Source organism: Sapajus apella, unplaced genomic scaffold (assembly GCF_009761245.1).
Source record: "Sapajus apella isolate SASKATOON/1434 unplaced genomic scaffold, GSC_monkey_1.0 scaffold24, whole genome shotgun sequence".
In the NCBI taxonomy this organism is placed as follows: Eukaryota; Metazoa; Chordata; class Mammalia; order Primates; family Cebidae; genus Sapajus; species Sapajus apella.
In genome coordinates this window covers 5,476,414-5,502,384 of record NW_022436964.1, presented here as the reverse complement: position 1 = coordinate 5,502,384, position 25,971 = coordinate 5,476,414, and the positions used below count along the sequence as shown (strand labels likewise).

General features: G+C 39.8%; 1 long non-coding RNA gene across 1 annotated transcript in view; it reads left to right on the top strand.

Moving 5' to 3' along the window:
- LOC116559773 overlaps positions 1-25,642 on the top strand; it is a 41,708-nt gene extending 16,066 nt beyond the window's left edge. Inside the window, exons 3-5 of the long non-coding RNA XR_004272613.1 lie at positions 18,135-18,361; positions 24,486-24,633; positions 24,763-25,642. This is a non-coding gene — a long non-coding RNA (uncharacterized LOC116559773). The remainder of the gene's footprint in view (positions 1-18,134; positions 18,362-24,485; positions 24,634-24,762) is intronic.
- The last annotated feature ends 329 nt before the right edge of the window (positions 25,643-25,971 follow it).

The window sequence follows — 25,971 nt, the reverse complement described above, 5'->3', positions numbered from 1 at the left end:
CTGAGTTTAATTCTCACACTTTTTTTTTTTTTCAAAAAGACTGCACCAAGATTATGTATTGGAAGGAAAAATTGCTGTGTGTGCAGCAACACAGAAACAGAATAGGGGGTATAAATTTGATATATTCATGACTGGACATCAATAACTCCTTGATATTGGAGATAGCAAACCAAGTTAGAACATTTGAGAAAGGAATGTGTGTCCTGATATTGTCTGAAAATATCAAGGAAGTACCAATATCAACACTTAGCAACTGGTGTCAGTCCTTTGGAAGAAAATTCCATAGTCAGTAACGGAGTATTCTATCGCAGTATATGCAAGGTATGTATTACCTTTCAATAAAATAGTACGGAAAAACATAGACTATTTAGAAAAACATAGAAAGACTAATTTCAAGGCATATCATTAATGACTTTGTGTATAAAAGTGATTCCTGCTGAATTTTTTTCTTAGAATTTTTTTCAGAATATATATTGGCTTTGGGAAATATTAAGTGAAAATGATAACAAACAGCATTGCGTAATCAATATTATCCTAATTAACACTCAGGGAGAAGACTGGAAAGATATATATCAAATTGCTATCAATGATGAAATTCTGGGACACTTATTTTTTAATTTACGTTTTGTTTTTGTTTTTCTGGATTCTTTACAATAAACAAGAATACCTTTCAAAACCAGAAGAAAACACCACAAAACTCAATAAATATTATTTTTGTAAAATCACTGTCATAGGTCTGATATTCCGGGTTGTGGGATGGCTTTTGTGAGAGAAGGTCTGAATGTCCTTAAGCTCGCAGACTGGTGGGGGGATGAATGATATTTCCTGACTGTGGAGGCCCTGGACAGTTTTTGTGTCAATGAACCCTGCCTCTTCCTGCTTGTGAAGCAAGCACCCCATCCGCCCCTCACTCTTGCAGTCTTTGATGCTGACTCATGAGGGATTTTCTCCAATCCTTATTGGTTGTTTTCCACATTACCCAGGTATGATGTTCTCATGACGAGCTTGAAAGGCCTTTTGGGTTCTTTCTATGAAGATTTTTTTTTTTTTTGTAGTATCTTAACTGCATATTAAGCATGTGAAGCAATGCTTAAAATGCCAGCATTTTAGCTAACATTTTCATTGTTTTGGATACATAGGAGTCTGGAAAAATAAGTTTTAAAAATAATTTCAATAAGTATAAAACAAAAAAATCTGATAGGGAGGCGTTTTTTTCAGTTTAATTGGTAAGTTTTCTTCCTTAGTGACTATTAAAACCGTTGTGTGTTTTTCAGCAAAGTTATCAGATTTGATGAACTATATTAATAATAACAAAACTAAAAAAAAAGCAAATAAATAAATAAATAAATAAACTGAAGAAATTCTCTCCTCTAGAGCTAAGATTAGGAGATATGGGGATTTATCTCTTTCTTCTCTCATCATATGTCTTTTCTTGTTGATCATGCTGCATTTCCTTGACAGCAGACACCGTAAGTTGCTAAATACACCATAAACTGAATAACAGCTTTTCAGAAAAAATAGGTACCTATAATATCGCACAACTTTCTTTTTCCTGACAGATATATATTCTTCAGTTCATAAGTTTGACTTAAGCATAAGGTTTCCTGCGTTTAAAGTCCAAATATTCTCCCGAGTCTATTTGGACACCATCTGTGGGATCTTGGTGACTTCTCCACTTCTCCTCAGAACCTGAGTTTTATAATCTGTTCTTCTTTAGCATGTTCAGGAACAAAAGACTAATTTCGAGGAATATAACAGTATTTCAGTTTTCATGAACAGTTCCCATGTGGTTAAAATCATCATTACATTTTTTTCCCGTTTAATTGAATCACATATTGATGGACATTAAACAGTTCTTAAAAGTCAGCTGGGAATTTCTGATGGATGGGTGATGGAATCAGAGTGATAGTCATTTAGAATTCAAGAACAGACATCATCAAGCCTTCATAATTTTGAGAAATACATGCCCATCCTAAGAGATTTGGCAATTGCGATTGCATTTAATTATACTACATAGAGCCTGACAATTCTGCAACAACAATAATCATTTGTTTCTCTGTTAAATTTTAAATATGTTCCTTTCAAAGACATTTTAAATGACAATTGAAATCCAAATTTAAAATAAGGTTCAACAACATGCCATACTAACAAGGCTTATATCTCAGCTTAGGTGAGACTCAGATGAATCTCTAACCTTCTACACACATGCTAAATTTGCACATGTGCAGGCACTGACATCTATGTCACAACTCCATTCTCTGCCAAGTTTCTTTTGGCACTGGTTATAAATTACATGCGAATTTGAGATATGTTAAAATGTGAAAAGTTCTGCATCTTAGACTTGATGAAATTCAGTAATAAATAACATTTATTGAGTACGTATAATATGCTTGATGCTTTACTTATTTCACTTAGTCTTCATAATTACTGTAAGTACTTTATGAAGCTTTACTGTTATTGTCCCCATTATGCTGATGAAGAAAACTGAGACTTAGGGAATTTAAACCATTCACTCAAGTGAAAGGCAGAATTGAGTCAGTTTGAATTTGAAAGCACATACTATATTTCCTTCCCCAGTTTCATTCCAGGAAAGCCTTACTTTTTAAACCTTTATATTTGCTGTCCAATAGAACTTTCTCTGATGAAAATGTTCTGCATCTGAGCTGTCTGCTATGATATGGCCAGTAACTTACTGCCTGGGACTATTGAGTACTTAAAATGAGGTTAGTGTGATCGAGCAACTAACATTTTAGTTTTTTATTTAATTTTAATTAATTTAATTTTAAATAGTCATATGCGGCTGGTGGCTCCCACACTGAATAAGGCAGCACTAGAATGAAGGTCACTGTGTTTTCAGGAAAATACCAAAGAATTAAGGGACACAGAACTCACTTTTTGCTCTTGCAAAATGTCATGCAAAAGCTCTTGCAAAAAGTCATGTCTACACAAGTGGAAATATTCTGAAGCAAGTATTTCTCTGGGACAGTTTTGACTATTTTCAAGGCCTTTTGGAAGCTGGTCAGATCTCTGCTTAAACAAAAAGGAGAAGCTAGAAAAATTATCTTATTGTTGTAATGGGTATTTCCTCATGCTGTAGAGATGTCCCTTATGGGACTCTTTCTAGGTTTACTGTGACCATATTTTTGTTGATATTCTTATTAATATATTCGTAAAATAATTTATATTTTACCTATCAGTTTCCAATTATCTTATAAAACTTTTCTAGACATCCTGTAAAGTAAGCAGAATTGGTATTAGTGTTCCCATTTTACAGATGAAGAAACTGAGACTCAGGGTGTTCGTATAACTTGCTTGGGGCCACACAGGATAAGGAGTGACTTACCTGGAACTGGTACCTAGATTTTCAGACTTCCAGTCTTCTGTATTTTCCATGACATGGGGTTATTTCTGTACTCTTGGATTCAAGCATATTTTACCAAACAAACTCTGCTGATAGAAACTCAGACCTTGAGTGGAGATGATTTCATGCAAACCAGTGAGAGAAGGTATCATCCAATGGAGCATTTGTTCCTCCCAAAGGGAGGCTTTACCAACGGTTTGGGTGCCCTTCAATGGACTTACGTTGAGTGGTGTCAGGTCTTCAGGTTAACTAACTTCAGTCCCAGTGGCTGTGGTGGAAGAGCAGTTGCAGATATGCTAATTCTGCTCCCCTTCACTGTGGCCGTATAAGCAAGTGTTAGGTTTGCACTTTGCAGAGAAAATGAATATGTCATAATCCCAATTCCTCCCTGGGTATTTTGGTGGGCTTCAAGTACCATTCCTTTTGTAATTAAGTGGGAAAGAGAAAACAGATGGTCACCTTGTCAAATCTTGTTTTCAAGTTAAATACACACAGCCTTGTTTCCTAAGTAGGATAATTCCTTTTTAATGGTAATGCTTTAAGACAGGGAAACACCAGTGGCTGTGTGTAGAGTGCAGTAAATCTGCATGTATTGTTTACCTGCTTGAACAGCGCTCTTGGAAAAAAAAAGTCCTTGATTTTTATGAACATGCCAACTGGAATCTTCTGTGTTTCCTGTAACAGTAATTATTTAGCTTCTCTCTTCTTCAGTCTTCTCAGGGTTACACTTTCTCTACACATGCGTAGAGCAATGATACTTACCCGGAGACTAGATAGTGCCATCCAACTGGATGTTAAAGGGACAGTGGGAGAGTTCCTCTGGTGGTCCCACTGTCTCTGCATTTTATTTACTTTTGGATATTGAGACAGATCTGGAGAGGGGAAAGAATTGAATGACTCAATAATTCTTCCAAACCGGAAGCAATCTCTTATCCATTAACTTCCTGGAACAATGAGGACCAACTGATTAGAAAGCTCTTAGCTCCTTCTTAGATCTTTCTTTATGCTATGAGGAAGATAGAGAGAATACCATCATTTTTTTTTTCAAAAAATTATAAAACAATATAGTGAGAATTGATTGAATAATGTCTACTGGGAACTTTATGGCCCTCTATAGAGTACATGTAGATCAACGCCTTTATTAGAATGATGAGATAACAAGTCCCCCTACCCAGCCACTTTTTTTGAAGGGATATGGAAATGAGAAACTGATCTTGTCTTTGTTAATTCCAAAGTCTCTCTTTCATTCCTTTAAGTGCTTCTTTCTTACTTGCTTGTCCTTTTACTGTTATACTCTCTGGAACATCCATACTATCCAGACAGAGAGAAAACTTTGATTCAGCCTCTATACTAGAAAAACACAAGATTTTTGTCACGGCTTTGCTAGCAATCAACAATGATTCCTCGAGTGCCTACTGTGTGTTTAGAAATGTACTGGAGTCCTCCTCCCTCTTTCCCTTAAGCAGAGTACATTGATTTTTAGAACCACTTTTAGTTAAGACTTTAATTTAAAATCCAATGTTATTTTAAAAATGTTTGTCATTCCTCTTGGATTATTGAAGTCTTTTCCTGTCTATGTGTTGGCTTGGGGGAAATTTCCTTTTTCTCTGTTTATTTCATTTTGCTACAAGTAAAGGAGACAATTTAAGCTTGGTATTTTTGTGAAGTCTTTTTAAAAGCGTTTTGACTTTGTGGTTGGTGGTCTGATTCGTTTATAAAGAATTTGTATTTAGTATAAGTGCTTTTTATCTAAAAATATATAGCTTGAGAGGCCAGCTAATACCGTATACACACCTTAAAATATGCCTATGTACATATTTAAGCTCAGTTTGGCTAAAAAATCCTTTGAACTAGAACATCACATACTGCTCCCCAACTCCTATGCTCAAGTGTTGGTTAATAGTGAGGACAATACAAGATAAAGATCCTCTGAACATATAGGACCTATATAAGTCTAAATTTAAACAAATAACAGCTGGACTTCAACCACTGCCGGATAAATATTAGCAGCTCAGAAATGGAGACCTAAACACTGATTCATTGATGTTTAATTAAATTTATTATTAATAAATTTATTGGCCCCAAAACAAAGAGTCTGGGCAGTATGAATTCCATTATGAACGAGGTTACACTGCCAAAACAAATGACTTTTGCACAGAATCTTGTTTTCCTCTATGGTTCTTAAGGAAGGTCTTCTTTGCATTATTCAATGTTTTTGGCTTATTTATTATTCCTGGAGGAAATGCTGCACAAAACCACAAATATTTCAGATGTCATTGTTATCATTGAAATTACTCATTCAGACTGCAAATGAAACCAGGAATGTTTTTGCCATTTAAAACTGCCAGGAGAGGAGTGAACAAAATACAGAGTCTTCAAGGTTAAACAGATGCGGCAAAAGCACATCCATTCAATGTCTGTTTTGCTAATGAAAGTGAAAGTTTAATGCATGTTACAGATTTCTCCTCTGCCTTTTGTTAAACTGTTAGTTGACTATGAAGCTAAAAAAGGAAATTGTAAGAATATAATTTTCTTTAAGATCTGAACACTCAAGAATCCTTGATTGAGTGAAATATATCTTTTATTTTTAATTAATGCATTGATCTGTGTGATATAATTTAGAAGTTATATTTTACTGAAAAGTGTTTTTAATAGTGTTAACTTGTTTGTTCATCTGGGACAGTTTAATGTTGCAACTTTTTGTTTTCATATATATGCATATATTTTTTGAGACGGGGTCTCACTCTGTTGCCCAGGCTGCAGTATAGTGATATGATTATAGGTCACTGCAACCTGGAACTCCTGGGCCCAAGCGATCCTCTCACCTCGTCCTTCCTGGTAGGTGGGACTATAGGCAAGTGCCACCAAACCTAGCTAGGTGTTTTGGTTTTTTCAAAAAAATTTTTTTTTTTTCTGAGATGGAATTTCACTCTTGTTACCCAGGCTGGAGTGCAATGGTGTGATCTCGGCTCACCACAACCTCTGCCTCCTGGGTTCCAGCAATTCTCCTGCCTCAGCCTCCTGAGTAGCTGGGACTACAGGCGCACGCCACCATGCCCAGCTAATTTTTGTATTTTTAGTAGAGATGGGGTTTCATCATGTTGACCGGGATGGTCTCAATCTCTTGACCTCGTGATCCACCCGCCTCGGCCTCCCAAAGTGCTGGGATTATAGGTGTGAGCCACTGCGCCTGGCCTCAAAATATCTTTTGTAGAGATAGGGTCTTCCTATGTTGCTCAGGTGGATCTGCAGCTCCTAGGCTGTAGTGATCCTCTCGCCTCAGCCTCCCAAAGTGCTGGAATTACAGACGTAATACACCACAGCTGGCCAAGTTGAACTTTTACGTAAAAACCCCATGTTCAAGTTCCTCAGAACTAGTTTCTAAGGTCTCTTTAAGGATGCCTTTTTCACCCTTGGTCTAGGTACTTGATCTTGAAGTTCTAAAATGAGATTTTTCTCTTGGCTTGTATCCCAGCTTCCTACTTTTTTTGTGAGGGGCGATTCGAAGATGATTACAGGAATTCATTTTTTTATCCTCTTTGCATTTTGAAGTTGAAGAAAACATTATCTGTGCATAGTTTAAACTCCTAGATGATTACTTAGAGTAATAATAATAGTACGTGGTATTTACGTAAAAAGATCCTATGAGTTAAGAAAATATTAATTCTTATTTCTTTTTTAATGGTGTTAGATTTAGGCACAGTTAAAAATATCACTGAGGTACCTGTAGATAACGGATGATGGTTGCCAACTGATTTCTGGCGTTGACAACTCAATTTCCCTTTCGTTCTCCCTTCATCTTCAAGCAGTCATCCTGTAGTTACCACTTGCTGTCCCTCCCTGACATGAGCGCTTGTTATTTCACACTCAGTAATGAATACTACAGTTTGTTATTACGTTCAATACCTAACTAAATATGACCGATTAATGCTTATGATCCACCTGAAAGTTAAAACTGGCCATGAAGCCCCAACCGTCATCCCAGGGGTTCCAACTTGAAATCAACATTTGCATACCTTTAGAAAAATGATTATGGAAATTTCTGGAATGTCATCATACTCCCTATTTGAATTCAAATGACAATGTAGTCAATTTGGGAAAGAAAATCATCCTAATGTAATTTCAGTGTAATTTGCTGAAAGAGATTTGACAAGTCACCACTCTCTAAGCGAAGATTCTGAGCACTGGGTCTTTGGAGACAGTGGCTGCATTCGGCACTCTCCTTGCCCCATTGTAAGCACTCTCTAAATATTTGCTGCATTAAAATTTAAAAGGTCACTCACTCTAAAGTCCATGGAAAACTTTGCTAATTTTTCTTGTGTTGTTTTAAAACAGCATGCTGATTAATTTCCACTGTGAAAATAAAAAGTTTTCATTCTAAATCTAGCTAAGAATTTAATAATAGTGGGGGAGTAGGAGGATGGACTGAGAAAGAAAGAGAAAAGAAAAAAGGAAGAGAGCCAGAGGAAAAAAAGAGAAGGGAGGAAGAAAGAAATGAAGACAGTCTGCATCCACATTTGGTTGCTGTCCTGAGATTAAGCCCGACCACAGGAAAACCTAGAGGAAGCAAGCATCATTTAACATTCAACTTGCAACTCATTTTGTGACTCTACCATTATGCCAGCTCATTTGTCTGCAGTTTAAAATGTGTTATAAAGTCAAAACTTAGAAGTAAAATTCTTTCACTTCCTGATACTAGAGTGAGCGTAGTACATCTGCCTGTTTTGGATCGTTTCTAAGCATTTCTCAAAGGTTAGTTCCACTTTGCCTGAAAGATCGTGTTTTGAACCATTAAAAACTGTTGCCTCAAAACGTCATCAGATCACAATTTCTTTTTAAAAATTCTGTCTTGGCAGATATTACCGTTTAAAAGGTTTAACATTAGTTACCTTGCCCTGTTAATTTTATTTCTAAAATGTCTCTTTAATATATCTGCTTTTATCCATCCCTCTAGGCACTTTAAGTCCTTAACACCTCTCACCAGGCCTGTCACTAGGTCCTAGGTGGCCTTCCGTTCCAATCTTTACTAAAGTAATTATTTCTTTAGGCTGTTGCCAGGATTATTTTCCCAGGAAATATGATGCATCCTGATTTTTTTTTCTTTCAAAGCCGAAGCTTTCAGTGGTTTGCATTTGCTTACATAATAAAGTTTGGACTACCTGGCCAATATTCAAGATCTTTTATCATCAACTTCTCAAATATCTTCTCAGTCTTAGCTTCTCCATTGCTCATTATATTTCTTTACCAATGAGTTACAGACATGCACTGGATACGTTCATATTTCTTTGTCTCTGTTTTTGTTAATTCCTCATCCCAAATGTCCTTATTCCGCTTTTACAGTTTTGGAAATCGTAGGTCAACTCAAATATCACTTCCTCCATGAAACCCTGAGTGTATTACTTAGCTGAAGGTAATTGCCCTTTCTGCTGTCCCTCACGTGAAGTAAATTAATACGATGTTAGAGATGGATAAAGTTTTACACTTCAATTAATCTCCATTCAGGGATCATCTTGGTATTGGAGAGGCAATTTAGTTTTCAATGAAAGAAACAAAGGAGGGTAAATAAAAGAATTATTTATTGTCTCATGTAACTGAAAATCCAGTAGTTGAGCCGGCTGAATTCAGTGCCTGGCTAAATGTTCTCAGGAATCTGTCCCTTATAATATTTCCTGGCTCTGATTTTCTCCATTTTGGGTTCAGTCTTAAGCAGACCCTACACTCATACATGATGGGAAAGCGATTCTCAGAAGCTCCAGATTTACACAGTATTTTTAGCTCTCTGAAGGAGAGAAATCCTCGTTCGCAGCATTTATATCAACTCGCCCTAGGACTTGGGTTGTTTGGAGGTGAGGCATGTGTCTGCCTAGGGGGTATCATTGTTTCTGGGAAGCCTGGGTTCTCTGATTGGCCCGTCCAGGTCATAAGTTTGTTCCAATGATGAGGGAGGTAGGGTCATGCGATGAACAAGCAGAATCATGCAGAGTGAAAAACAGTTTCCCAAAAGAGTAATTTTTATTCATTACATTCTTTACTGGGTACTTTCGCTTGCTCTCTGTTACAGCTAACTGTTCATTTTTATCTCATCTTTGAATTCTAAGGTTATTGAGAGCAAGAATCAAAACACATTTAATAAATATTTGTTAGTTGAATGAAGGACCTAACAGGCAGATAACAAATGAAATCATATCCAAAGTCACTATTTTATTTGACTTATGTTCTTCAGAACGTTTAAAAGCCTCATTGACAACACTTGATACTTTCCAGTGATTAAGGGAAATTGGCGTTCACATAAAATGGTGGACAGGATTAATTTTGAGATACAATCAAGTTACCTAAAATATCGGACCCCAAATACTTCTTGCCATGATTTGACTAGCAAACGTCATTATAAGTTAAAGTTTTCCCCTTTAGAAAAATCATTGCTTTTACTAGGAAAAATGTTGACGTAGTTTATTACCATTGCTAAAACAACAACATTCGAAGCTCGCATTAAAAAATTTCTCATAATTTTGCAGTCAGTTTCGTTTACAGTTTTAGAAAATATAGGGTCTCTCCAAGTAGGGTATTAAAATCTTCAAAATGGAAAATTAAAGAGTAGTTCCTTTTTTCTCTTCTTAATAACTTTAGCTCATCTAAGGAAATAACCCTGCTTTGCATTCTTTGCTCAAAATAGTCTACCTGCTTTATTTAAACTAGTTATTTCATTGACATGATGCTACACAAGACCATTGATCACCATGGCCATGACATGGACAGTACCGTATTGTGAACACCTAATTTGTATTGTTTTCTTCAATGAGCTTTTAGTAAAGTAATTTCTAAACTTGTTTTCATCAATTCTGTGTTCTAGCGGTTGTATAGTATAAAGGCAAGCATTCTGGATTTGGAACCAGACTTAACCTAATATGAAATCTGACTCTGCCACTGCTTAGCTCTTGGTGTCACAAGTCACATAACCTCCCTGTACCTCAGTTTACTGTTCTGTGAAATGGTGCTAATAATATCTGGTTCAGAGAACTGTAAATAATAAAGGGGTAATGTGATATTGTGGACAATATAATATAAAGACTATTATCATTATGGCTCCTACTATACTGCTACTAGTACTAATTGCTTTCTAGAAAAAGCAGAGTGGGAAATCACTGGGGAAGGAATAGTTGATCGGTCTTACTAAAGCACTTCTGCTTAAAGTGAAAAATGTTTGTGGTGTAAATGTTGGCATTTGAACAGTGTTCTTATTTCACCACTGATGAATGCCCTGCTTTCAACCTTTTGATGGACAGATGGCTTCGCTGCTTTACTATCCCACCCGACCATGCTCTTCCTCCATAACTGAACTACCCGTATTTTGTGACAAAAGACAAAAGATTCTTCCTCCGTAGTTAGACCATGGGGATCACTAGGCCAGTCCATGCGACTTCTTACCTACTATAAGATAGAAATGACTTACTCCATTTGAGATTAAATTTGATCTTTCTGGGAACTGTAAAGCTACTCTACTCCAATTTCTTAAGTATAAAGGTTGTGAGGTGAAGCAAGGCATAGCATACATGGAGATCTAAATAGCCATTCCAGGGTTCTAATGAGGGCCACAAATCACGGAGCTCCATTATGATCAGAGCTGTGGTAGTATTAGACTGGCCAGAGCTTGCTTAACCTTATTGGTGCCACAGTTTTGGAGTAAGCACATTATCTCCCTATAAAGCACATTTCTGTTTAATATGTGCACATGCAGCAGGTATTTATTCTTACACCAGTTCCCCACCCATCGTTATTTGCTGTTTATAGCAATTTTAGAAAATATTTATTTTGCAGTGATTTTGGACTGATGGAAATGTCACAAGATTGGTTTAGAGAACTAAGGACTTTATTTGGATTCACCAATTTTATTTTGAAGGAGCACGTGCTAGAGGTTTTAGTTCATCATTAGTGAGGGAAACAGGCGAATGAACAAAGGTTCATTTATAGATTGGGAATATCAAAATACATTTGCATATGGATGCCAAACTGGCCTCTTTTACAGAAATGGAGGGAAGACAACTGAACCTCAACTCAACAGAATTTATTTACTGTTTTTTGACAAGAATTATTTTGCATTGCTCTACTGATTCAATAATGTTTAACATTTTGCCACATATCCTTTATCATTCCCTCTTGCTCTAATTAAATTTTTCGGAACCCTTTGAAAGTAATTTGTATGCACCATGCGCCCATACCCTTTAGTATCTTTAATTCACTCTGAATTGTCTAAGAAAACACATTCTCTTACATAACAACAATAGGCGATTAAATTCAGGAAACTTAACACTCATACGATACTTTTCTCCAACCTATGGCCCATGTTTTGTCAGTTGTCCTAATGTCCTTGATAGCATTTTTTCCATTTGGTAGCACTGAATTCAGTCCACGGTCACCCATTTCATCTAATTATCTTTAGTCTCCTTTGTATGTTTAGAAAATTTGAATTTTGTCTATACTGGAAATTTAGAGTCAAAGATTGTAGCATTTCTATATTTGTGTGTGCACGTGTGTATGTTGCTTCATTTATGATAATATCCTTAGCTATCATGTCAAAAGCTGACTTTTTTTTAAAGTGCATTTCAACTCCAAAGTAATACTGAGGGGAAAATAGCAAGCATAAATCAGAACATCAAAGTAAGTCCCATCATGCCTACAGTGTACAAATAGCTGTTGATGAGTTTGCCATGCTTACTGAACTGAATAAGTATAAAAGCTTTCCGTGTGCATTCCTGTTTTCAGGCCCAATACAGTACGTTAACCTCAGAATATCAAATTGAATCAGAGGTTCTGAGAAGAGCAGCCTGCAAAGCCGTTAGAATGACACTCTTCATTACACTATCTAGATTCAGGTTTCAGACAACCATAACTGGGGCTTTCCCAACCTCTCACCTAAAGTCAAATGTACACAGCCACGCAGATCACTGCCTGCTTTCCTGCAAGGGCTCCCAGACCTCTTAAAGCGGGAAGTCCTCTCAGTCCCGGAAAGCTGAGCCCGGAATTATAAAGAACCTTTTTGTGATGACATTTTTCCTGGCGAGGCTCAAATAAACAGCCCCTGCAAAGGCAGCTTGCCACACAGTGTGTCAGCACATATTATGCAGTCTGGTGCTGAGTGGAGGTGTCAGCTGCCCATTAGACCACACTAAAATAGAATTGCTGGGAGCCTGAAGCATGAAGCATGATATTAGATAAAGTGATGAAATTTCACTCGATTAAAGAGCCGGGTCAAGGACAGTTACCTCGGGAAATTCCTTTTTTCCTCGAATATTCTTGCAACTTTGATGAATTTATCATTTTCTTGCTTATTTTTCATTATCGTCTGGAGCTTTATGAACAATAAAATGTGCCCTCAGCAGGCACTGACATATTGGAGTGATCAGAATCATAGGTTATGTTGATTCAAAGAAAGAAAGGGAAAAAAAGGCGAGATTGACATTGCTGCAGGTCAAAAGCCCTTGGAAATGTTGGAGTGATTTGTTTAGACAGTTGTTTGATTTCTGTCTCTCTTTTTCTTTCACTAGCTTTTTTTTTTTCCCTCTCAAGTAGAGGGATAGGAAAAAGAACAGAGAAGGGTAATCTATTTTATTTTAGGCCAGTTGAAGGAGAGGAACAGAAGCATATGGCTTGGCAGAAATTTTTATTTTTATTTATTTGATTTATAAGGACAGGAGAGAAATGCTTCTTGCAAAGGGCTTCTTTTATCAAAAGGACTTGCAGACTGAAAGTAAATGACAACATACCTGCATTGCTTTTTAAACCAGGGTTGGAAAACCACATCTAGCTAGTGTAAAGCCGTCTGGCTGCTCCCCATGGTAGGAAAAAAAAAAACACAAACAAATCCACTTTGGTTTATTAGCATTTTGCTCTGACATAATTTCATTTGCAATAACATTTGAGAGGCGAAGAAAGGAAATGTGAATATTCAGAACAGTTTTTGTTTTACCTGTAGAGCTTAATTCTACAATCCTTCCATCCCCCATGTTGCCAGTAAGGGTAGAATTCTTGCCAGCTGGACATGCCAGGAAAACCAAGCAGCACCAAGCCTAGCTAATTGGACCATATTGAATTCTAATTCAGTTGGTTCAGTTGGTCCTTCTTTGGGGCAGAAAATTGCTTTAGGCAAATGTGCTGGTCTGAAAGACTGGGAACACTTTGGAGGTTTAAGTTTTTAGCACCATCGGGGGTTGTTACAAACTCTGAACTCAATGAACGACTGAGTAGCCTTACTTCTATGAATTTCCCATGCAGCATTTTAACTCTGCTGCTTCAATTCCATTCTAGTACGCAGGCTGCTTGAGTTTGTAAGACTCCCATTTCTTCCTTCATAATACAGGGATACTAGCAAAGAATACCTCCTCTAACATACAAGTCTGTAATAAATATGAAATAAGGTCATCTGTTTCCAGATATGCTGCTCCTAAAAGGAAAAGTGTTATCTAAATTCTAAATAGTGCCATGATATTTTTATAACAATCTTATATTTTAATAAGACAAAGAATTTACGTGACCCAGTGAGCTGTAGTTTCTTGGACTGTGAACCAGAGTAGCACTTAAAATTTATATCTTGGCCAGGCGCGGTGCCTCACATCTGTAATCCCAGCATTTTGGGAGGCCAAGAGGGGTAGATCACCTGAGGTCAGAAGTTCGAGACCAGCCTGGCCAACATGGTGAAACCCCATCTCTACTAAAAATCTAAAAATTAGCTGGGTGTGGTGGTGGGTTTCTGTAGTTCCAGCTACTTGGGAGGCTGAGACAAGAGAATTGCTCAAACCTGGGAGGTGGAAGTTGAAGCGAGCTGAGATTGTGCCACTGCACTCCAGCCTGGGTGATGCAGAAAGACTCTGTCCCCCCGCCCAAAAAAAAATTATATCTTATTTTTTCAGCAAGTTCCTTAGGTATTACATTAATGTTTATATAAATTAAACTTGTTTTTCACAACAGCAGCCATTCATTAGGTGAGAGTTGATATCTAAGAAGAAATAAGTAACAGCCTGGTGGGACCAGCAAGAAACACAGGAGGAGGAGTGTGATGTTGGTGGTTCAGTTTTCCCATAATTGATAGGACAAAAGTGAGACATCAAATATTTTTTTCTTTTAATTACAGGAAAAAAAAAAGCTGCACAGAGACGTTAGACAACTGTTTTTAGAGCTGATCAACTGTAATCTAAGTTTTCTTTTCTTTCTTCCTCTTGAGTCAAGGGGGTTTTGTTTTTTGTTTTTAAAATATTGAAGTGGTTTGAAAGATGGGAAGGCAGTTGTGCTAAATTTTCTATTATCAGCATGGAAGTGATAACAGCTTTCTTACCCCTTGGGAGAAGAGGTGGCAGTTGGAAGCCCATGAACGCGCAGTGCTGTGTCGGCACACTTTTCACCAAAGCAAAAAACAGAGTAAGAGTATCTGCTTGTAATAACATAATGAGTCTATTACTTTTTCTCAGTATGAAGTGAGGGTTAAAGATGCACATGTTATTAGGCAAAAGAGAGGACCAGGAAATTGGCGGAGTTTTTAACCCTCCCTTTCCTGTTTGGTGGACACCAGGACTGCCTTGGCCGCAACCCTTGGCCTTTTCAAGGCTCCAAGGGCCAGCAGCACTGAGTGTGTTTTTCCCTAGTCGCCTGCTTTGGGATCTTGCTTTCTGTGCTAGTGTCATTTTATTTGAGCCTGATGAAATCCTTCACTAAGCTGCAGAAAGGAGAAAGTGCATACCAGGGGTGAGTTGCCAACGTAAGGCTTAGTCAGTAAGGTGCAGGAGGAAGCATTTGATACCCATTTCCCTCCTCTTCACCAAACACTTGGGCAGTACTTGGCAAGAACTGTATTCTATTTACAGTCATCTTGCTTATGGTGAAAATTATATATTTTATCCCAAGCAACAATAAAAAAAAATATTTTGAAACCTCTCACTGGCACTTCTAATGAACATGATAAATAGAAGAATATGCTCATCAAAAAATATTCCCCTTTTTTCTATGATAAACCCAATAAATATTTCATTAGAAGAGTTTGGCTTCTCATGTGAATTGTGAAATCTCTTGGGTTATATTAAGACTGTAAATGTAGTTCAAAGCAGCTCAGAGCCTCGCTTTAGGGGACGGGTGCTTTTTATTTTTTATCCTTTCCCTAGAGGGTCTGATTAGCCCAGAGCTCATTTGGTGCAATAATGGAACAGGAAATTTTCTACGAATGACTGCAACAGAGCTTCAGTGGAGAGTATGCTACCTTGGGAGAATCAGGTCATTCTCATATCTGCTGGGGAAATGCTTGCTCCCCAAGAGAAAGGAATTGGAAAAATAAATTCTTCTGACAAGTGGAGAACTTCTGTGCAGAATGTTCCTGAACCTTGCCAGGGGGAGAGATTTTGTCTTCCTGATCTGATTGCCCTAGCATTTTTTCTTCTTCTTTTTTAAAATTTTGTGGTTTTATTTTATTTTAACATAAGAGAACTGAAAGGTCAGAATGCTCTAATGTGCATTCTTCTAATCTGAAGGGTTCGTCATTTCAGTTCTGAACACCGATTTCTGCCACTTTGGTCAGCACGAAGGAAGAGACACATTTCTTTTTCTCCCTGACACCTTCGATGACATGATACACAAATGATGGACTATGTAATGATTTAACCAAGCCTGATCTTTCTGCCTGGGGCACTTGTAGCACTTAAAGCCTCAGTGGGTCTTTATTTATTTATTTTTTAGATCACTCAAAGAGAGAAACCATGCTATGTAAAATTTGCCTACAGTTAAATCTTTTACATGGAGATTTTATTTTTTTTCTTATTTCTGACCAACTATCCCCATAAGCTAAAGTGGAAGAGTTCTAGAGGGAAGTTCCACAAATATTTTAATTATCATTTTTTCCATCTTTAATGTCTGGGGTTTTCGTATGACCTCTCCTTTATCTGGACACTGTGCAGAGGAGAAATTTCATGTCCTTCAATTTCCAGGGTGATCCCTTGGTTTTGTCACTTTGACTGATTATTTTCTTTCCTGAGTACTACACAGCATATGCTGTCTGCTGGATTCAGCTACATTCATTCCCCTCTGGTTCACTGTGTTGTAGGTGATGTGATGTACCAGGGATCTTGCTCGAAGCCACTGCTGAATTTCTTAAGAGCACTTGAGCATCTCTTGAATGACATAGGAATTCCTCTGACACCACTGACATGGTGATTCTTTTAGGATAGGGACATGCCATTTTTTTTTCTTCTTTTTCTTTCCTGGTTTATCCAGGCAGGATTTAATATAGAGACGGATGAGTAGACAGAAAGGAAGATGAGGTAGGTTTTACATGTCTGTCTTTTAAATTAATAAAAGCCACAAAAATATTAAGAATTAAGCTACATTTGGAGAGACCTCAAGAGAAATCTGTCCGTCTCCAAGACCCAGTGGCATTTAAACGTCACTGACGACAAAGCCATCAATTGGTCATGAACTTCATTACAAAGTGTGGAAACAAAGAGGGTGAAAAAATATCTAAAATGTGTTTTTTTTAGGAAGACCTTAACCAATTTAGATGTGGTCAAAGAGCATTCTTAGAAGCCCTGTCTGAAAGATGTTAGTTTTGTCTAATGCCAATTATTACCAGAATTCAACTGAGACTGAATTTCGGACTGTGAGTAGTAAAGGTGAGAAGAGGGGTGGAAGCTGGTGGTCGGTGGGGCTGAGAGGTGGGAGCTGCTGGCCACTGGGAAACAGGTGTGGCAATTTTTAATGGGCTGGTCAATGTCATTGACAAGATGGCATTTCATTAAGGCCATGAAAAAGAAGACTGAGCCAGCCTTGTAGGATCTTCAGAATGGAGAAAAATCAGGTCAAAGGCCATGAGGTAAGGGTGTGCCTGGTTGAGTTTGAAGAAAACCGAGGAGATCAAATTTCATGGAATGTTGCTGTAAAGGGGAAAGAGGATAACACGAGGGTAATGAGGGGGTTCTCTTTAAGACACTTGACACTGATGGGCATGACCCAATAGAGGGGAAGAAATTCTTAATGTAGGGAGAGCAATGGGAGGGGAAAAGTTTCAGGAGTCAGGTTTGTGTGAGAGAGGGGAGACGGAATCTAGAATGCAAGTGAAGGGTTGGCTTTAGGGAGGAGCTTAGACAGTTTTTTGAAGGTAGGGGTCATCCACTTAAAATGAGATCAGTCAGCAAGCTGCGTGGCTTTCTTCAGCCATGGCTATCTCTGTTGGTGTACAGAGTAAACCGAGTTGATTTATCCTAGCCTGGGACTTTGTTAATCTTCTTAACAAGACTGTTAAGAATATATGCAAGAGTGCGAGATGATGAACCATCAAATCTAATCTACATAGGGAAGGAAATTAAGGGACCAAAAAAAGCTTAAGTAGTCAATGATTAATACTGCCTAGGGGGTCAAAGGTTTTGGAGTTGGGGCATTAGTGAGTGAGCTGGAAAGACAGAATGGTTGAAACTGTAATTATGGATGACTTTGCTGGTAATGACAAGGCTAGAGTATGGCCTTGGGAGGGAGTGGCTGAGGCAGGGTGGGAAATGTGAGAGTTGGAAAAGGGCCTCAAAAAACCAAGAGTCTAGGATATTGGAAAGATCATATATATGGATATTGACATTACCAAATACATTGGAGAAGTGGCGGTGAGTTAGGTGCTAAAATCTTCATGGAATTAGGTGAGTGACCTGTGGGTCTGTAGGTAACAGCAATAAGCTAGAACAGTGATTGATAAGGACTAAACATGTGGCATTAAAAGATGAGAACTTTGTGGTGTTGTTTGTTCTTGTGGCAGGAAAAAGGATGTTCAAGCAGCATATGAAAGCAGAACACCTGCCCCTACCTCCAGATCCGGCATTACAAGGACCTTGCAAGATACCACAGCCACCATTTTCAGACTGCTGGGTAAAAGCAAGTGGTTTCCTGAGAGCCTGTCCATTTACAGCAAGAAGTTAAAGAAGGTTCTGAGAAGAAGCTAACAGCTGAGCGTGACTTCCAGAAGACAGTGTAGACTGGTTTCAGGTGAGTGGATGGGAAAAGGGAGACTGTAGGGATAATTGAGAATAAGAATCCAGGAAGATCAGGGTTGATTGGGAGCTCCAGGCTCCTTGTGAGGTTTGATGTACATGAGAGAATGGCAAAATGAGATTTGCCTGGAAGTTCTCAATGTAAGCATTGAGGAGAAGGCTGGGAGTGTTGCAGGGCACTGAGTGTGAAGTCTTGCTGGGAGTGCTCTGAGGCTTCCTCTTTATTCCTGACAGTGGTGAAGCGGGGCCATAGATGGCAGGCTTTATCCTGACTACTTGGAAACCTGGGAGAGGTGTGGAGACCAGGGGAGGTTCATCTTTTTCAACTGATGTGTGGGTGGCTCTTCAGAGCAGATTTGAAAGTGTGCAATGGAAAATGGTGTTGGAAATGAGTTGAGTAGATGACTCAATGCTACTCTAATTTTAGTGCCCCAAGCCATGCCCAGCTCAAAAGTCACAGGGTGGTCATAACAGTTCCACTTTTCTACTCCTGTCATCATTAAGACTCAGAAATAAATAAAAGAAGGGGCCTGTCTTCAACATATCAAAAGCAGCTAAATTTGTGTCCATTTATCCTTTCACTGTTGTGAGATCAAGCAGTTGCACCTCAAGTGCATTCACTGGTATAATTTCTAGCAGGAGAGGCCACTTCGTTCCACGTTGGTGCCCCACTCATCCTCCCAGCATGTTCCATACAAAGAGACATCTGGTTTGCAGAGGTGCTCTTAGGAACCAGCATGATTTGGTGGCTTGAGCACAGGTCCTGGGTGTGAGGAGTGTGCCAAGGATGCAATCACGCATACTTTTCTGGGGATGCACACCTGGACTGCCAAGAGGGGGCTACCTAAAAACAATTGTCTTGGATGCCAAGTACTTTCAGAACAGCTAGCTCCAGTGGAAACCTCTTCAACTCTGGCAAGAATTCCAAGTTTTGAGGGCTGTGCACACTCAATTTTCACACCGTATGTGAGCCATTGCTTTGTGCGGAAATGCTTGAATGCAGGTAGAATTCTTGTAATGTGCCTTTAGTGGCATGATACTGCATGCAGAGTGACAAGCCTTAATAAACATCCTCTCACAGCTATGCTTGGAACAGCCTGATGCAAAAATTAATACTTCTTAATGAGTCATGACTGATTCTAGAATTTAAAGAAGTATTCAATGTTTTCACAGAAACAGGTAATGGAGAAAACTCTGGACAGCTACTGGCAATTTTGAATATCTGCAGAGAGCTGGAGGGATGACAGAAAGAGATTTGCTTCTTTAAGGTTTGTGTTAAAAAATGAAACAATACTATATAATTCCAACTATAGGACTTTCTGGAAAAGTCAAAACTATGGAGACAGTAGAAAGATCCATGGTTGCCAGGGGGCTCAGGATTGGGCGTTAGGGTTGCATAGGTCAAGCATAGTGAAAATACTCTGCAGGATAATGTAATTACACAAATGTATAATGAATATGTGTCATTATACATTTGTCTAAGCCCATGAAATATAGAACAGCAAGAGTGAACCCTGTAATATACTATAAACTTTTGAGTGATGTGATGTGTCAATGTAGGTTCATCAGTTACAGCAAATGTACTCCCCTGGTGGAGGATGTTGGTGATGGGGGAGGTTGTATTCACATTATACGGGCAAGGGATATAGTTGATATCTCTGTTATCTTCCTCTCAATTTTGCTATGAACCTAGAATTGCTCTTTAAAAAAAGTCATAGGCTGGGTGCGGTGGCTTACGCCTGTAATCCCAGCACTTTAGGAGGCTGAGGCAGGTGGATCACCTGAGGTCAGGAGTTTGAGACCAGCCTGGCTAACATGGCGAAACCCTGTTTCTACTAAAAAATACAAAAATTAGCTAGGAGTGGTGGCGGGCACCTATAGCCCCAGTTACATGGGAGGCCGAGGCAAGAGAATTGCTTGAACCTGGGAGGTGGAGGTTTCAGTGAGCCGAGATTGTGCCACTGCACTCCAGCCTAGGTGAGAAAAGTGAGACCTCTGTCTCAAAAAAAAAAAAAAAAGTCATAAAAAACATAAAACAACAACCAAAAACCCTTTGAATCTTTAAGATCTCTTTCTCCCCTGCTCTCTCTTCTCCTGCTGTTACTATTAACCACTGTGAACAGTTTCATTAATAGGAACAGCTTTTGGCAACCTGTCCCTAGTAATGAACATTTGGGTGGATTTTATTTTGCAGCCATTACACCAAAACTGTGGTGGACTTCCTTGTGCAGTTGTATTTTCGTGCACTAAGGCATGTCTATCTCTGGGTTAACCGCCTAAAAGCATAATTTCTGGTTTAAAGAATGTACGCATGTATTTTTAGTTTGACAAATAAGGCATTTTATTTTAGGTTCACCGTGTTCCAGCAAACCAATAAGTAAACGATGAATTAGAAAATGTAAAACTAGATAAAGGAAAAGATAAGTGGCAGGGAAAAAATACAGTGGGTTAATAAGCAAATGAAAAGATACACAATCTTACTCGTCACTAAAGAAATGAAAATTAAAACAAGATACCATTTTACTCAAAAAATTGATAAATATTTATGAGTTTGATCCCACATGGCATTGGTGAGAGGGTGGGAGCCCAGCATATGCATGCCTTCCTGATGGTGGTGTGAACCATCTCACTTGTTTTGGAAGGCACTTCCGCAAGAATTTTGCCAGTGTTTTAACTTTCTAATGCCCTGCAACTTGGCCTCGAGCTACACTCTGCTCGCTTGATCAGAGGAAGATTTTCTCTGGGCACCAGTGATAGTTTATTTTTCAGTTTGGAAAGCTGTCTGACTTACCTCATTATGAATCAATGTATCAGTTTAACTCCGAAGGCAAAGGCAATTTTGTTTCATTCATTTAATAGAAGTTTGTTAGGCATCTGCTGTGTGCCTCTGGGAACACAGTAGTAACCAGTGGGCATGGCAGGCAGGGCCTTTTCTCTCAAATAACTTTTATTTTGATGGAGGAGGGCAGGCAGCAAGCAAACACAGAGATACGTGATCAATAGCAGGAGAGAGCAAGTACTGTGGTTGAATCAAAACGGGTGAAGTGATGGCAAGTGACTGCCAGATATTTAGATCAGTGGCCAGAGGGTCACTCTATAGATATGACATTCAGGCTGAATGCTGAATGACAAGAGAGATCTGGCCATGCCAAGACCTGGAGAGGTCCTATGAGCAGAGGACACAGCATGGGCAGAGGTCCTGGGGGCAGGAAACCAGTGTTAGGGACTGAATTTTGTTCTCCCAAAATTCATATATTGAAGCCCTGATCTTCAATGTTACTGTATTTGGAGACAGAGCCTTTAAAGTGGTAATTAAGGCTACTTGAGGTCATAAAGGTGGGACCCTAATCCAATAGAACTGGTGTCCCTAAAGGAAGAGACACAGGGATGTGTGTGCACAGAGGAAAGACCCTGTGAGGAGACTGTGTGAGGAGACTAAACTTGCAGCCACCTTGGCTTAGACATCTGGGGTCCAGAAGTGTGAGAAAATAGTTGCCTATTTTTTGAACCACCCAGTCTGTGGAATTTTGTTAATCAGCCTGAGCTGATTAAGGCAACCAGTGTGGCTATAGCCTCATGACCACGAGGTAACAGAGGGCTGGAATGAGCCGGGCTTTGAGGACCGGCATAAAAATGCTGGATGTGGTTTGCAGTGTGATGGGACACTATGGGGGGCAGGGGTTAAGTTTGGAATTCTCACTCTACTTGCTGTGAGGAGAATGGAATGAAATGGGCAAATAGGAAGCAGGAAGGACAATGAGAGGCCTTATCTTATAGAAGTCCAAAAGAGGTCAGGTGTGGTGGCTCACATCTGTAATCCCAGCACTTTGGGAGGCCAAGGTGGGCAGATCACCTGAGGTCAGGAGTTTGAGACCACCCTGGGCAACATGGTAAAACCCCATCTCTATTAAAAATACAAAAAAATTAGCCAGGAGTTGTGGCACATAGCTGTGCCTGTGATCCCAGCTACTCAGGAGGTTGAGGTAGGAGAATCACTTGAACCTGGGAGGTTCAAGTGAGCTGAGAAGGTGCCATTGCACTTCAGCCTGGGAGATGGAGTGAGACTCATCTCAGATTTAAAAAAAAGTCCAAAAGTGAGGGCAGACGATGGTGGTAGCTAGAGTGGCAAGAAAGAGATAGAGAGGGCGGAGTGATCTGGAATATAATGTGGTGAAAGAGAGGGGAGCCTTGGGAGTCTCTACCCAGTGGTGCACCCGGGGAGGGCAGTGGGTGTGGTCTGTCCTGGTACCCACAATAGGGGGTGCATTGTCTGGAGAGAATTTAAAGACAATGGTAGTACTGACCCAGAGTCCTCTGCTTCATATTATCATCATGCCCTGATACTTCTAGACAATGTTTGGGATAGAACACTCCTCAACATGAGCATGGATACCTCCTGTCATCTCCCAGTACCCACCATCTCACTCCCTTGGCCCAGATGCTGGGGCGGGAGTGTGAGCCCAGTAACTGCACCCATTAGTGCTGTGAGGCAAACTGAGGGTCTCAAATTCTCACCTAGTAGGCTAGCACCTTCCTCTCCATTCCGGAAGGGTGAGTGGATAAAGATGTGAGTGGAGAAAAAAACAGATCTCTCCTGCCAACATGTCCCTGCACAACCAGACGGCATGAGCACCAACAGGTCGCCAGGTGGCCAGGCATCCCCAAATTCTCCTCAGCTTTCAGTTCTCTCTCAAACCTTTGGACTGCTGGACAAGCCTATAGTCAGCCGAGGACACAGCTGTCCCCAGAGAGAAGGGGTCAGCGGTACCAGGGCCACGCTGCTCCTTCTGCTGGGCCACTGTCCCATACTCAACAAGACTCTGAGGATCATCTCCTGGCCCTACAGAGCCGTGCAGTTCAGCTCTTACTTCAGTAGGATACAGAGGGGCTACAAAAGGACATTATTTCAAAGGCCAAGCCGAATTTTAGGCTGAGTTCATGCCTCAGCCAATACCCAGGCACACTAGCCAAAATAGCATACCCAAGATTAGGAACTGGATCAAAATAATGCAATGTTGATTCCCCAATATCAAAAATAGATAACTTATCTCCCTACTAAAGTCCTAGAAGAAATTAGAGCTCAAAAGTGAAATAAAAATCGAACTCCCCTTTCCCTTGTCAACCAAAGAAGCCTAATTCTAAAATACCTTCCTCCTCCATCTCCCATTCTGCTCAGAGTCAGTCTTGCCTGGCTGTTGCAGGCTGATTTCTAGGGAAGTGCTACAGCTGCCGAATCCTTCTAAGAGTAGATTCGGCCAACCCCAGAGATCTAATGTGTCCCAGGTCCCCAAAGGGCCAAATAGTCAACCTGACTCATAAGATGATTGATCAGAGCATCAGACCCATACAAGCACCATTTATACATGATGATTTGCGAAAAGCATTTCGCAAATAGAAGCGATGTTCCCCTCTTACTTTAGCCAGCAATAGATCAAAGCAGAGAGTTGGTGTTGTTATGTGGAGGAAGTAGCACAGAGGAAAAAAAAAAAGTATGAAGGGGAAAAAAATCATCTTGTCTTTGGATTTGCCTGTGTGCCAGTTACTCTATGCCAGCTGTCTGGAGTATACAACATGTTCACTTAAACTCAATTGGAAAAATTTTCCATCATGAGGTTCAACATACTGCCATATGCTCCTACCCAAGCCTTACATAAGGCCAAAGCTTCCTCGCCTGCGCCGCTGCCGAGAACTTTCTCTTTCCGAATCCTAAGAAGTGAAGACCTCTGCCTGCCATGTGCTTCTTTTCCCAAACTTGCAGTAACTGCAGATTTCTTTAGCTCATTCTGGCTGACATAACCCCCAAAACATGTGATTCAGTGGTCCCTGAGAAATAATGACCCTCAAAGCTTTTCCTTTCCCAATATTTTCCTTAACTCCCCAGGCTTTGAATAAATTCAGCTGCCCAAGAGGCAGCACAAAATCCCTTGTCAACCACCCATGTCCTGATACATTAAATCCAAAGCAGTGGACAAAGGCAAGAAGCTAAGCAAGTAACCTTGTCTCTCACATGCTCAACTCTCCAAATATCTCATCCATTTGAATTCTCTGACATTTGAATATTTCTAGGTTCAATTGAGATGAGTCTTCTTTAACGCTATTAAAGTCCTTGTTCTTTTCAGGGCTGCAGTCCGTGAAAGGCTCCGTGAGATCCTGAACCCCTGGAGAAATTAGACGGTCCAAGAAAACCTAACTGATGCCAGATGAGAAGTCTCTATCTCTGCTCCAGACCAGATCCCTGCTTATTCATTTTGAGATTCCAAATAAACAGTGAGTTTCTTTTAGTGGTAATTCTACCTGTGACCAACTGCATTAGGATCCCTGGCACAGATGCAGATGATTGTCATTTGCTGGGGCCTATGATTGATAGGTCCAGATTCCTTGGCCTTGTCATTCCAGAGGTGCCGTAATGATCTGCACTGTAAGCAGCAGAAGAATTGGAACAGAGAGAGGAGTGTGGCCTCCATCTCACTCACTGTAACCAATGAAGCTAGAAGAAAGCTCACACTTCTCCTGAGCATGTGAGAGTGAAAAAGTAAGCTGATCATCTAGTTTGGAGGCATGGAGATCCTGCCTTCTGCTAAAACTGGTCAAATGAATGGCTGGTCCTTTGACCCAAATAGCTCCATAAACAAGGACCAAAAGCTTGCCTGTAAAAGACAGGTTGTTGGTCCCAGGTACGTGTCAGTGCTAGCCTGTTTGTATTGCTATAAAGGAATACCTGAGGCTGAATAATTTGTAAAGAAAAGAGGTTTATTTGGCTCCTTGTTCTGCAGACTGCACAGAAAGCATGGCACCTGCATCTGTCCCTCGTGAGGGCTTCAGGAAGCTTTTACTCATGGTGGAAGGCAAAGGGGAACGGGTGTGTGCAGAGATTATATGGCAAGAGAGGAAACAAGAGAGGGGAGGAAGGTGCCAGGCTCTTTTAAACAACCAGCTGTCGTAAGTACTGATAGAGCGAGAACTCATTCATTACATGAGAACTGCACCAAGCCTTTCATGAGGGATCTGCCCCCACAAGCCAAACACCTCCCATCAGGCCCCCCTCCAATACTGGGGACCAAATCTCAATATGAGACTTGGTGGGGCCAAACAAATCATACCCAAACCACAGGATTTTGCCCCTGGTCTTCCAAATCTCATGTTGTCTCACATGGAAAATACAATCGTGCATTCTACTAGTCCTTAAAAATCTTAACTTCTTCTAGCATCAACTCAAAAGTCCAAAGTGTAAGGTTTCATCTGAAACTCAAGGCAAGCTTCTTAAGCTGTGAGCCTGTAAAATAAAAGACAAGTTATTTACTTCCAAGATGGAATGGTGATACAGACATTGGGTAAACATTTCCATTTCAAAAGGGAGAAATCAGTCAAAAGAAAGGGTCAATAGGCCCCACACTAGTCAGCTGGGCAGACATTAAATCTTCTTCTTCTTTTATTTTTTTGAAGCATAATCTTGCTCTGTTACCAAGACTGGAATGCAGCGGTATGATCATGGCTCACTGCAGCCTCAACCCCCCAAGCTCAAGCAGTCCTCCCACCTCCGTCTCCTGAGTATCTGGGACTGCAGGTGTGCATTACTGCACCTGGCTAATTGAAAAAGAAAAAGAA